Raw genomic sequence first — 14,402 nt, 5'->3', positions numbered from 1 at the left:
GTTTCTCTGAACATACTCACAGGGAGTCAAGGGGGAAGGAAGCTTGGGAGCATTCACATTGTGTGGTATTCCATCACCTTCAGATTCATATTGGTGAACTGAATGATATGGAAATCAATTTTGCTCCACAGCCTTTCCATAGCCGTCCACAGCAACATATACTTCCTACTCCTTTTTTGTATGTAGAATATACAGTACCATTGGAGTGGTGGAAGCAGCAGGAATTATTTTTGTTCCTGGAAAATGGAAAAGAGGGGTTATGAGGAATAAGATCTGTTGCATATTACATCTTCATAAGCAGAAGCATCTCCATAAATCAGATTAATGCTGTCGTTCTAAGGCCCAAATCCTAACCCACTTTCCAGCACTGGCATAGCTGTGCTAATGGACCATGTGCTGCATCCTGCAGTTGGATGGCCCTCACGGAAGCCTCCTCAAAGTAAAGGAATGTTTGTTCCTTTACCTTGGAGCTGCATTGCCCTTATGTCGCTGCTGGAAAGTGGGTTAGGATTGTGCCCTAAATGTCTTTAGTTAAGCCACCACTAAAGTCAATAAGGCCCACTGTTTACAAGTCAATATGTTTAGAACTAAAGCCTTAATTAAAATTATAATCTAACATTTTATTTATTTTTGAATTAATTGTGGATTCTTAGGGCCCTATCCTATCCTCGCCCCTCTGCCGATGCAGCTGTGCTGAAAATGGGCACCCTGAATCCAGTGGGAGGTATGAACTGGAAGGCTTAAGAGAGGAAGGGGGATCATTTCCTCTTACCCCATTGCAAGCCTCCATCTCTGCAATGGGTTTACTCAGACCTGCCCCAGCTCTGTAGCGAGAGCAGGATCGAGGAGAAGAAAGGGGTGGGGAGGCTGCAAAATGAGGGGATAGGACCTGGCGCTTTCCATCACCCCTGGAGGCACTCCATCCTGCACCTACCATTACCTCCCCTCCCCACCCAGTTTTTCCCCCTCACTGCCCCAGGCAGGTGTGGCAGGAACTGGTGACAGCTGGAAAGCACCACTGCCTCTTCCAGCAGCATTTCCAAAATGAATGGTTGGCTACCTTCAGTCTCGAAAGACTATGGTATAAGCCTACAGCACCTGGTATTCCCAGGTGGTCTCCCATCCAAGTACTAACCAGACCTGACCCTGCTTAGCTTCCGAGATCAGACGAGATTAGGCATGTGCAGGGTAACAGTTGCTGCATGGCTGCTGCTGATTTAGTATTTTATAGTGTCATCATTTCAGAAGTTTAGATGAATGTGTATCATCTGATTTTCTTGGGACCAACATACACAGTGCATTAAGCCCATCTCTAACAAGAAGGGTGTCATGAAACTGTTGTTTCATGTGAGTCCTGTTTTTGTTTGTTTGTTTGTTTGTTTTTACTGCATTGGTAGTTCTATTTAGGGCTCCACATGTGTAAACGCATCAGGTGAGAGTTGTCAGCCTCTTTAGTGGAAGAATAAATTCCTTAGATCATGGGTTCTCAAACTCCTTGGGAGCAAAACTCCAGAGGTAAATTTTTGCAAGGGGGGGAAATGAGTGACATGATTCCCAGAATTGCATCACTGTTGGGGGGCCAGCGGCTTTCTCTTACTTACAAAAATGAGCAGCTGTGTCCCGGAGATGCGGGGAGCTCTGCAGACGCCTCCACACAGCTTCCCAATGCGCAGAGAATGAAAATAGAACAATTGTGACCCACTTCCGGTTTCGTGATTGCACACCAGAATTAGTAATGGACTCCCCAAGCTAGCTCGGGAACTCAGTATGCAGTGGGTGGGTTAACACTTCTCCCACACACCATTTCTTCACCTCAAATCACACTTCCTTTTAGCTGCTATTTGCCCCCAAAACCAGCTATCTGCTGCAAGATCATTAACACCTCATTGACTACAACTACCATCTCTCATGTGGGTCTGACTTCTGAAATCATGTTCCAGTCCTCAGTACAAAGCTTCCACACATGCTGGACTCCTGGTGATCTGGATCCTCTTATTTGTTGTCTCCCCTTTTTCCTTGTGTTTCACTTTGAGCTCCAGAGAAAGAATGCTCAGTCCAGGGAAAGGAGAGCTGCAACGAATAAACTAATCCGTGTCCTGATTCCCTTGCCAATGCCAGATGAGTTTTAAGTTGCCAGCGTCTCCAGCCTCTGCTTGCATGACGCACTATCGATGTGCATCCCAAAAACCTCTATGTAAGGTTCATATGGTAAGGAAATGGCACCCTGTTAAATATTTGACTTTTATTTTGCTAATGTAAATATCTCTCTCTCTCTCTCTCTCTCTCTCTCTCTCTCTCTCTCTCTCTCTGATGCCCTCTTCTCACATACAAATGTAGCTCCTTCGTACTATTTACACAATAAATCAGGGATTTTATTTTGCTGTTGACCACAGAGATACATTTTCTTCAGGATTTTTCCCCCTGGCCATTTCCCCCTCCTTCCCATCTGTAGTGCAATATATCCCAGAACATTTCAGCCAGGAGGGTTGGAGAGCAGCTGTCTCTACTGTGGAAGCCAGTAGTCTGCCAGCAGGGCGTGCTTCTGCATGGCTTCCTTACTTTGTTCCTTTGCTTTGGCTTTCTGTTATGCCTGAGATATGGTGACACTTATTTCGATTAGGACTGACTAATCTTGGGCTTCCCAGTAAAGAGGCTTTGTCTTTCTAGTAACTTCTGTAACAAGCACAGGAAAATAATGTGGAATTTTTTTTAAGTATAGTGCCCAAACTAGCCCAATCCAGAACCCATGTAAGCCAAATGGTTATAGTTAAGCCAAATCCAGTTCTCACTGAAGCCTATCAGGCTAATGGGGGATAAAATCCAAATAGAGTATGGGTCAAGCTGAAAACACTGGTTTTAAATGAGCAACAATCTGTTTGTGGGTTGTCGTTTGACCCCCCCATCACCCCATCAATAAATGTCTAAAGCATGAAATGAGTAGCATCATGCTAAAGTCTCCCAGTTCCATTCAAAAGCAAATTTGATACAATAGAAACTGGGCTATGCTTATGATAGACATAATAGTCTGGACATTCTTTAACTAGATTTCCAACTCATTCCTCTCCTCTTACAAATACAACTGCTGTTTCCCCCCCTTTGGGTTCCTTCAGAGATTGTTCAATCATCTGTTTAATATTGGCTCATCCAAAAGTTTTTTGGATGAAATCTTTTAATAAAGTTAAGCATTTTGGAGCAGAAGCATGTTTGTTTGTTTTTCCAAGCTATTTTGCACTTCTATCAGGAGTCAAAAATGAAATGAAGACAATAGCTTTTGTTTATTGAAAAGAATCTCACATTTCCTGCAAAATCTCCACGAAGGCACTTTTAGTGAAGTTCTGGTGATATGCAATTTTTGAAGAACATCCAGCTGATTAATTGGCTGAAACCCAACTAAAATATTCCTCAGAGGGCCTTACTTATTGCTGTTTATTTGTTTATACCCTGCCCTTCAAATAAAATTTTACAGAGCAGCCTACCATTAATGCTGCTTAATACTAGTTTGTTATATTTGGATTAATGTTGAAAACATGGAACACAAAATAACGAGTTCTTTGGAACGTCTACATAATTGAAGGATTATTAAGGGCTTGCTAACATAAAGCCCTGAAGAGAAATTCAGGGCCAGCTTTTATAAGGAACAAACTAACTATAGCTTCAGTTACAATGTACTTTAGATTAGTCATCTGTCAGATGATGTCCCAATGATGAGCATGATATATCTTAGAAACATTTATTCATATTTTTTGTCCAGCTTCCAGATTTGCCTTTATGTCCTTATCAGTATTCCAGGTGACTTGACCAGATGTCTCAGTTTCGTTGCTCAAGCTCCAAATTTTAATAGACCGGACAAGTATCCAATAATTTATGCAGACACACTCCATTGTTCTGCCACAGATATACCTTCATGTAGAAATGGCTGACTCACAGCCTCTCCCTCACTGTATGTTATCTCCCTAGAAGACAATTAAATTGTCATAAACACAAGGAAAGAGCACAGCCTGGTACCTGCAAAACATTTTTAGATGCAACTGCTTAATGTCTCTTGGCAGTACTGGCCTTCTGGAGGAAGCCAAATGTTGTTGTAAGCCAAGAATTTATTCCACAAGATCTCTGTCCTAAGGCAATTTAACTTGGACGCAAGGGCTAGGCATAAAGCGTGCTTCCTTGCTTGATCTCCTTTACAGTTTCAGCTTGCTTCCCCTTATTCCTTACCAACCACATATGTGCTTTAGTTCACTCTTCTCTTTTCTGCTTCCAGATCTTACCAGATGGAAAGGTTGGACTCATCGTAAAACCCCAGCCTGAGGAAGGCCTAGAAAGGAGGATCAGGGCTGGTCTACCATATTGAGACTGGTCTTTTTCTTCCAAATACTTACACTTCTAACAAAAATCAGTGCAATTTGGATTCTGCATCGCAATTCAGATTGGCGGTATGATTACGCAAGGGATGGTGAAACAGCAAGCCAACCAAGCTCTGTTTTGTGTTTTTGATTTTCATAATCATTATTATTATTTTTATTATTAACAGTATTTATATACCACTTTTTAATGGAAAGTTCACAAAGCGGTTTACGGAGAAAATCCAGTAACTAATGTCTCCCTGTCCCAAAAGGACTCACAATCTAAATGATACAAAAGAACACCAGCAGATAGCCACTAGAAGAAGACACTGCTGGGGTGAGGAGGGCCAGTTACTAAATAACTAAATAAAAGAAGAATATAAAATAAAATATTTACCCCTGCTAAATAAAAGAAGCACCCACTTGAAAAAGTGCCTCTTACCCAGTTAGCAGGGGTAAAAGCAGGGGTAGTTAATGAGATCCTCAGCTACCTAACATGAATATAATCATAGCATGTTTCACTTCCACTGGCTATGCACACTTTGGAGCATCTCTTTCTAGCATCACAGAGGATCTCACATGAAACATATTTATTCATGTGGTTCTCCTTGCTTTAGAAGTTTCCTAGAACTGGATGAACTGTGTGGTTATCTGTGGTGTTACTAGCATCGCTCCGGTGGAGACTGCTTTACAACAATCGCAAAGCAGCCTCTACTGACATGTGCTGCAGGTCCACCAGCAGGGAGGTCGCAGTGGCCTCCCATGCACTGGCGGACTCACAGACCCCATTGCATTGCTACATGGGCATTTAGGTTGGATTAGTTATTAGTTAATGTTTTAGGTCCATTTCAGTCTCAGAAATAGATAAAACTAGTGGCGTGTAAACTCTCCCAAACTTGGTTTGGATTGGAGCCAGGAATCACAAGCAAAACTGGAGAGTGCTCAGGAACAAAAGCTCTTCTTTTCCTGAGCGTTTTAAGTTGTCATTGCTGCATCCAACATTTGAACCTCCAGCTCACTTCCTTGGTGTCGGTGGCTGCTCAAGAAGTGGCTGTGTGTCTCCTTCTATCCACCCCATTTACTCTCTTTAACAGCTGTCCTACTTCTCACTGGAGGCACGGAGACAGGGAATGAGGGAAGTTTCTCAATAAATGTGCTTGGGGAAACTGCATGTCTCAAGGCTCCTGGCATGTGGAATGCTTCTGAAAAAGACGCCAGGGAGTGGGTAGGAAATAAGGAGAAAGAGTGACCTACTTGTTATAACCAATGATTGGCAACCTTCAGTCTTGAAAGACTATGGTATAAGCCTACAGCACCCGGTATTCCCAGGCGGTCTCCCATCCAAGTACTAACCAGGCCTGACCCTGCTTAGCTTCCGAGATCAGATGAGATCGGGCATGTGCAAGGTAACAGTTGCTGCTGTTAGTGTGGAAGGAAAGGGGGAAGAGAACCACCATTGCCAAGGAAGAGAAGAGACAGAGATAGATGCTCCCCTCTATCTTTGCTGCAGGTGCTATTACCGCAGCCACTTTGGTGAATGGGAGGGAAAAGTACTTAGGTGGTTCAGATCAAATTCTGAATTACAGAAGGACTGACGACGTTGTCATCTTGCTCACTGTGTACTGAACATTAGCATTAGAAATCATGGGAATTTGTATTCCAAGTGGAGAAATGGCAAATTTTGGTGACTTCACTAGAAGTAATGTCAGAGTTCCCACAGAAAGTTTTTGTACTGCTGGTTTGTGTCCTTTTCCTCTTGATTGGCTAATTTATGCCTCCCTGTTGACTGGAATTGAGGTGAGGAGTGGGAGGGTCCATATTGTTACAAAGTTTGGAAAGTCTGAAGGAAAACATTTGCTTCTTTCCACCTCTATGATTATAAATGCATCTTACCTCTCTTTCAGTTTTTTATATTACAGTGGGACTTACAATGTGTGTAAAATATTGATGAACTGACTTGGAGGCAGGCTCTTATTAAACCTGTCTGTGTGTGTAAGTGGTGTTTAACAAATTATATAATCAGAATATTTTTATTAAGAATATTTATGTACAGCTTTTCAATACAAAATATTCACAAAGCAATTTCTGTAGCAAACACGTTGAAGGATGGTGGTCTGGCGTAACTTGACCAAAGTCAGCAGACCTACTCAACAAGTAAGTTGTGTGAAAATTGCATCTTAACTTTCTTTAGCTTTCAACAAATAAACAGAACAATCCTTTCATGATTAATATTTTTACCCTCATTATATAGGGCCATCAAGGGTTATTTTTAATTTTATAAACACTGTCAAAACACAGGGCAAATGGTACACAGCTTTAAAAGAACAGGAAGACAATGTATGCTGTTGTTTTGTACCTTTGTTTTGTTGGGGCTTGTGAAAATGAGATCTCACTGCAGACACTCAAAAGAGGCTTAATCTAAAATGTAATTCAGCATTTCTTGGGAAATTTCTGTTCCAGACCCCTTTTCCATTGAAAAGATGAAGAAAACATTTACAAAACTCATACACTTCACGGACTCGAGTGACATGCACCATTAAGAAAAAGTCATGACATCAGCCCTTAGGCATAAAGCTACCCTCTGCATGCCCTGAAGCTATAACCGATATTAAATCCACTGAAGTGAAAGTTAACGCTACTTCGGTAACCCCATGCTGAACAAACATTTTAATCTATCAGCAGACACATGCACATACAATGAAGTGCAAAAGAGAAGACTGCTCAAATACTCTTCAGTAAACAGCTAAGAGGCTGCAGATTATGTTTCCCATTCCCATTATAAAATCAGAAAAGACTAATTCAAAATTGTATTTAAAAAGTGATTTAGGAGATTGGAGCATCACTGTAACTTATCCTGGAAATACTATTCAGTATTTAACTCATCTTTTTATTACCTTTGCAACTTTTTGTGTACTTGTCAATCACAGCTGCCCAGTGCCAGTACCTGGCACAGTGTGAAAGTATCCACTATCTGGAAACCTTTGCACCAGCAGAACTTTTCCCCAACAATTGATTATGCAGTCATTCATTGGAATTTGTGAAAAAGTATAAATGTGAAAATGTTTTTTTCCCCCGAATTTTTCCAGTTCTGTTTATTGCCATAGTTTTCCTGATTTGTTGCTGTTTTTCTACAGATTTTGTTTAGTTTCATGGCTACTTTTTCCCTGTTTGCATAAGTAATACAAACCATAAGGATTACTCATTGGTTGCATGAGTGATCACAGCCAGTTGGGAATCATATATGGATAATGAGACAACCTTCTGTAGCCAATCCAATTTGACTGCATAATAATGTCACTGAGGGCAAATGACACCAACTGAGAGAGAGGTCATTAGGCACATGGATGACCCAACTAATTTGAGAATCTTCCGAGGTGAGGGAGGGCACCAGGATGTCATCAAGGGAGGGCACCAGGATGAGGTCTCTTGTTATCTGGTGTGCTCCCTGGGGCATTTGGTGGGCTGCTGTGAGATACAGGAAGCTGGACTAGATGGGCCTATGGCCTGATCCAGTGGGGCTGTTCTTATGTTCTTATGGTGAATTGGATTATGTCATGACACTATATTATCAATCAGATTTGGCTACATGCACACATCATACAAAAATTATCTGTCTAGGTATCCAAACACCACTATGCACCTCCATGAAGAATCATACCTAAGGAACCAGGGCATGAAGGGGATGGAACCAACAGAACCCTGCTCCACAGTATCCTATCCTCCATGTTGGGCTCCATGTTGGGCTCTCAAGTCTGCACCAGCAAAATAACTGGTGCAGACTTGAGAAGCCCCATTGCGGGCCCTGGGGCTTTCCCCCGAGGACACCTCCAGAGGCCTGGTGGTGCCACGGATTCAGTGGTAGCCGTTTTGGCACCACTACACCCAGTTGTGCACTGGAGATAGGATAGGGCTGTTAATCCTCTTTCTGGTGGAAGAGGCTAGAGCAGCCATTTTCAACCACTGTTCCATGGCATACTGGTGTGCCATGTCTGCAGGTGCGCTGCAGGAGTTTGGGGGAGGGTCATTTATTAGTAGGGCTATTGGGGGATGTGAGCCCCCCACCAACAGTGTAGTGTGCCTTGTCAATTGTCCAAAAACTGATGGTGTGCATTGACAATTTTCGTCCCTTGTCAGTGTGCCCCGAGATGAAAAAGATTGAAAATAACTTTCAGTGGGCTAGAGGTTGTTTCTCTTCTGCTTTGCTGTTCTAGGGCAAGTGGCAACCAAAGCAGAACAGAGTTTTTTTTATGGCAAGGTTGGGGAAAGTGAGCTCCTTGTATCTGTTCCTTCTCTGGTCAATGGCTGGGACCCTGGCTATCTTCCCCTACTGTGATATTCTTCTGCAGAGGTAGAGAATAGAACATACAAGAGACGTTTAGTCTTCTGCCCAATGGCAGAAGGTCAGAATGTGCTGCCCTTCAGGTCTTCAGCCCACGGATAACTGGCAAAATGGAACAGAACAGACAATTCATAGCCAGGGCACTGCTTCTTGAATAGGCCAAGCAGTTTCTAAAAAAAAAAAAATCAGTAAAAGAGGGGATGTGGTTTTTCAGTGCTTTTGAAAACATTCTCAGAAAGCTGTGAGTGCTCTTAGCTCACCCCTAGTTAAATTCCACAAAGTACAGATTTTTTTTTTTTTTTAAAGCATATCTTCTTGGCAGAATAACTAGTTGATCTTTAGGTTAGATGCCCAATGGCAGATGGTAATTTTTAATAGTTTGACCTAATTTCTTAGGGGTGATCCTCAGTTAGCACAAAGCCTCTCGGAGGAACCTTCCATCATATGAAAACAACAGGAGGAAAAGGCTAAATATACATAATAGTTGCATTTGTTTGGTGTCAGCTTAATCTCTAATGCACAGCTGTCCATTGTACCCCATTAGGCAAATTTGTCAGCCTGAGAAAGGGAGGAAGTAAAACATCCTTCCAACAGAGTTTTTATGGACCACAAATTAATCTTAACTATCTGTGCACTGTGTTCTTTACGATTTATATTGTAACAATCCTAACAAAAGGAATTAAAATTTGTCTCTCAAATAACCAGAGAACTCTTTGTTTGTCTTTTTGAATGCAGGTCCTGAACAGAAGATGTGGCCTGACAATAAGGCAGGGAGAGAAAGATACTAGATATCTACCCCAGATACTAGAACTGTGATAAATCAGGGGTTCAGGCTGATGAAGGCCACACCAATGAAGGAGGACACAGCTTCTCTGCAGCTTCTTGTGAAGCTAGGCTTGCTGGGTTGCTCAATTCTGCCCCTTGAAATTTCCACTGATCCCTCGCAAACAACAAAACACAGAACACTCCCCATACTTCCTATAAGGACAAGCCTCTGAATTATAGCAACCGGGCAAGGATGACCCAACCTGATCCACCACCTGAACTGAAGCTCCACTGATGCCACCCCTGACCCACTGCCATGCAATCCCTGAAAAAATGTGCAAAAAGGGGCTCCCATTGTGTTCCACAGTTGCGGATTTGTTTAAAGGGGTCATGAGACAAAGGAGCAACATGAGAATACAGAGGGCTGGATTGCTGCCTTTCAATCTGCTTCCTGCTTGTTTTTCAATTAGTCTCCTTGCACTTATGCCAGCAATTTTGCTGACATAAGTCTGAGGAGACTCAGGGGGTGTTTCAGGGCAAAGAAAGGGGGGTAGGATCTCAGCCTGCATCACTGGCATGGACATCCCCCCCCCCACCCCTTTCCTTCCCGTGGTGTGGCTTTCCTGCCAGCATCCTGGGATCTACAGCAGCAGATTGCAAGATCTGCCACCTTAAGGCCCTCATAACTGGGCCTTATTTCCAGTCTTGCCCTATTGATAATCTCCTTGTCACTCCAATTTAATCTACTGTAACTGTGATGGCCTTCCCTCTGGTCACCCTTCTTCTGTCCATTCAATGTAAAAGGCTATTGTTAAGCAAATGCCACTTTGCTGTCACTGTGATCCTGTCAGCTCTTTTTACGTCCTTCCTCCTTGTCTGCATAGCCCTGCCTGCATTATTGTCAATCTTGTCAAGTTCTCCACATCACTGCCAGGCAAATCTATACATTACACTTTTTACAGGAATGTCGCACAAGCCAAGCCAAGCCAGATGATCACTGCTCTGATCGTAATGTTTGGAGGTGGAGTTTCTTGTGATCATACTATGATCTCTGTGGCCCTTCTGGATTTCCATATTTTTTGCACTTGCCAGATATTTGACAATCCCCCCAGAGTGAGCTATCGATGCCTTCCCAACCACCTGGGGAAGAGATGTCCATTAAGAACATAAGAACAGCCCTGCTGGATCAGGCAAAGGCCCATCTAGTCCAACTTCCTGTATCTCACAGTGGCCCACCAAATGCCCCAGGGAGCACACAAGACAACAAGAGACCTGCATCCTGGTGCCCTCCCTTGCATCTGGCATTCCAACATAGCCCACTTCTAAAATCAGGAGGTTGCACATACACATCATGGCTTGTAACCCGTAATGGATTTTTCCTCCAGAAATTTGTCCAATCCCCTTTTAAAGGCATCCAGGCCATCTGTTGCCTGAGGAATCCTGGTATCCCTTCACTGAAAATTATGAAAATGTAATCTGGGAAACGCTGCTGATCTAGTTTAGGAGTGCCATGCCCCATATATAAATATTTTTTGAAGACAAACAATACAGTAGTACTACAATAACACAATATATCTTTTTGCAAGACAAAGCACAAGTATGTTCTTCCAAGTTGGATCATTCATGAAACTGACTGAAATGGTGAGCAGACTGGCAGGGAGTGCCCATCTCCATCTGATCACTTGTCTCCACCACTTCTCCTCCTGCTTCCTGGATTTGAAAAGGGAGAACAAAGTGGAAGAAAAAGTGTGGAAGCGAGAACAAAAGAAGGTGTGTTTAGTCCACCACTTCCACTTCATTCTCTTCTTCTTTTTCAAATTCAGGGAGTGGAATGAGGAGGCCCATCAGATGCAGCAACTGGTAAGAAGATAGGATTTTGTGCACCATGAAGCAGTGGCAGATCTGGGGGTCCAAAGCCCCAGGTGCTGAGCCCTTGGGCCTTCTGGGTGCAGAACCATCACATCCACTGCACCAATGTTGCTACCACCTCCACTTGCCACACCACCTCCAACTGGCCTCCAGAGCCATTCTGTGGACAGGCAAAGCCCTGCATAGCATTCGGGACCTCTCCAAAAGCCTTCTGAGGCTTCCAATGTGGTCTTAAACAGTACTTCCGGGAGACTCTGGGGGAAAGCATTGCAGACCTGCACCCTGGGGCGCCACAGGAGCCAGGTCCATAACTGCCATGAAGGCACCATAATGTTTCAGAAAGTCTTGGCTGGCCCTATCCACAAGAGTTACAACTCACCATTGTGTTTATAAGGAGATTCCAGACAATAAGCTGGTGGTGGTAGTAGCACCTTCACAGGGTAAACGATGCCTCCAGCAGTCTGCTAATGAATTCCCTGTAGTAGTTTACTGCCTTCATATAACATGTGCTTAACAATCCATGAACTGTGATTGGTTAGGACTATTAACATTCTTATTAACTCTGCAACAAAGTTTGTAACTGACTGCAAGTGCTAAAAGAGAGATCAATATACTAATTAGCTCTGATCCAGCCAACACAGAAACATCACACATGAGGTTCATTATTAAATAGAATGGTATAATCTCTTTTTTTTCCTATTGTAGGATCCTGTAGAACTTCTTGCACAGACAATATTTCCATTTAGTCATCTATAAATAACACCTTTGTTTCATAGATACTGCAATGAGGAATGTGGTTTCTTGAAATCAATTTGATTAGCTACCTCTCCTTATTGGAGAAGTACTGTTTATTATATCATCACGGCACATAATCAGATCTGTTCTTTCCCACTGGATAAATTATCTAAGGATTTTGTAGCATGGAAGCCTGGTATAGTTGTAACTATAGAAGAACAAGTGAAACAGATGGGCCAACTAGCACATAAAATAAAGCAATATGTGTTGCACTTGTATCCTCCCCTTCTTCCAAGGAACAGGGACCAAACTGTGCGTTTAATACATTCATGTGTATTAAAACTCTGGCAGCTGTTTCAGGGACAAGTAGACTCAGGATGAAGCAAACTGAAAAGTGGCTCAGGAGGCAAGCCTAACCCTTCTCCCCACCTACTGTTTTTCAGCTACAATTGCCCTCCCAGCTACTTTTGTCACCATGGGGTTTAAGCCACATTTTTTTAATGTTCCCCCTATTGTCTTTTCACTACAATTTGCCCCCTCCCAAAGCTAATTTTTCTTAGAACTAGCAATTTTCAATACACACTTTGGTATACAATGTGTTGTCTGGGCCTCAAATGATAGTTTTGCTTCTCAATTACACTATGAGGTAGGTTACTCAAGAGAGACGATTGTGTAAGGCCACCCACAATCCTTCATTCCTGGGCAGGGATTTACGGCTGGGTAAGCCAAATCCAAGCTCTACTCTCATTGGATTGGGACCATTCTGGTGGCTCACTTTAGCGACCATTTTATCTATTCATATCTTGTAGTGTTCCAAGATCTTGGTGGAAACTGGGCCAAGTATCTGAGGCTACTTCATAGATTACACTGACGACTTCATTGCCACAAAAAAGCCATACAGGTACCTTTACGTGTACAAAGCTGTTTGTGTGATGCTTCTATAAGGTTTTTTTTTTCTTCAAATCAAGTAGCTTGATTTTATCCATATTAATTTATTCAGTAAATATTGTATCTGATAATGAAAGCAACTAAAGGTCCTTGAGACTGGTCATGACATTGTCGCGGCCCCAGAACTTATTATGTTTAAAATAAGGCAGTTGTTTCTAAGCTGCATGATTCCTTTGCTTGCAGAATACGAACCCTGGTGACTCTCACTTTTCTACTTGTCTCCAAACTCCACTTGCAAGTCTCCCATCCTACTCCACCACCCAACCAGGTATGTTGCTGTGGTTCAACCTTCTAGCATGGGGGGGGGGGGGAGAGATGCTATGTCTCTCACCATTCCTTGGCACTGGAACTGTTACAGCAGTGAGTCAGGTGTTGGGAATGTTTTTTTCATCTCTCCCAACAGGTGGCTGTTCAGAGCACTGAGAAAACTACATTTCCCAACACTCTTGAGGCTTGGGAGATTGGCTCACTGTTGTAAAACACCAGGTTCTAGTGGAAGGAAGAGAGAGAGAGACTGTGTTACCCCCATTTGTCCAGAGCAGGATGAGTGGGGTGGTCAGCTAGGGAAAGAATATTGGAGAATGGGGTGGGTGGGAAGTTGTTTACAAGAGTTGGAAAAGGGCATGGGAAATGGGAGATGGTGCAGACTCCCTTATTCAACTTACTATATATGATACCTTGCCACTTTATAGCTTCCGGCCACACCAAGAGAGCACATGCTGCTACTGTGGTTCGGGGTGTGATCAGACAGCCTTTAGAAGGTAAGTAAAAATCCCTTCCAGTAGGCTGCTCAACCACCTATGTGTCTTCTCATTTTCCTGACATAGGTTTGGGTCCTTAATCAGGGCTGTGGGAGAGTCAAATTAACTCAGATTGATTTGGAATAAATTTCTCTTTCCCGCTTGGGTGAAAGTTGGGCAGCCTGGCTTATTCTGAACCAAGGTGGGAGGAGGTGGTTCCCCCATCTGTAACCTGCACAACTTGTGATCCACAAAGCTGAATGTAGTCTACTGAGCAAGTTCAGAAACTCAATATAATATGGTCCATAAGCCTCCTGTTTGTGATATTCACCTGTTGTCAAACTCCTAGCAGGTCACAATACATGATGGCTGCCATTCAGCTTGGTAGATCACCTGGTGCACAGTCCTAATTTAGAACATCACCACTAAATACATTATGATTAGATGAAATCAATATATTTATTTGTTCCCCTTTTCAGAATTTAACATAACTTAGTGCAAGTCAAAAGCAAGTCTATCAGAATGCCTCAACTGTTGTAGTCCCCAAAACGTATTTACACTGAAACACTGGAGAAGACTTTATATGCTGTTCACAATGGGAAACCATCATTCTTATTATGATTGCAATGTTGTTCCTGGAAATATACAGGTTGAGACTAATTATTT

The 14,402-nt window shown here is 42.8% G+C and overlaps 2 pseudogenes; both read right to left on the bottom strand.

Annotated features, from left to right (window-relative positions):
• Nucleotides 1-1,086: 1,086 nt before the first annotated feature.
• Nucleotides 1,087-1,206, bottom strand: LOC136649988 (5S ribosomal RNA; annotated as a pseudogene).
• A 4,438-nt stretch (nucleotides 1,207-5,644) lies between these two features.
• On the bottom strand, nucleotides 5,645-5,764 carry LOC136649861 (5S ribosomal RNA; annotated as a pseudogene).
• Between the last annotated feature and the right edge of the window lie 8,638 nt (nucleotides 5,765-14,402).

Source organism: Tiliqua scincoides, chromosome 4, assembly GCF_035046505.1.
Source record: "Tiliqua scincoides isolate rTilSci1 chromosome 4, rTilSci1.hap2, whole genome shotgun sequence".
NCBI lineage: Eukaryota > Metazoa > Chordata > Lepidosauria > Squamata > Scincidae > Tiliqua > Tiliqua scincoides.
This window is presented reverse-complemented; position numbering and strand designations above follow the sequence as displayed.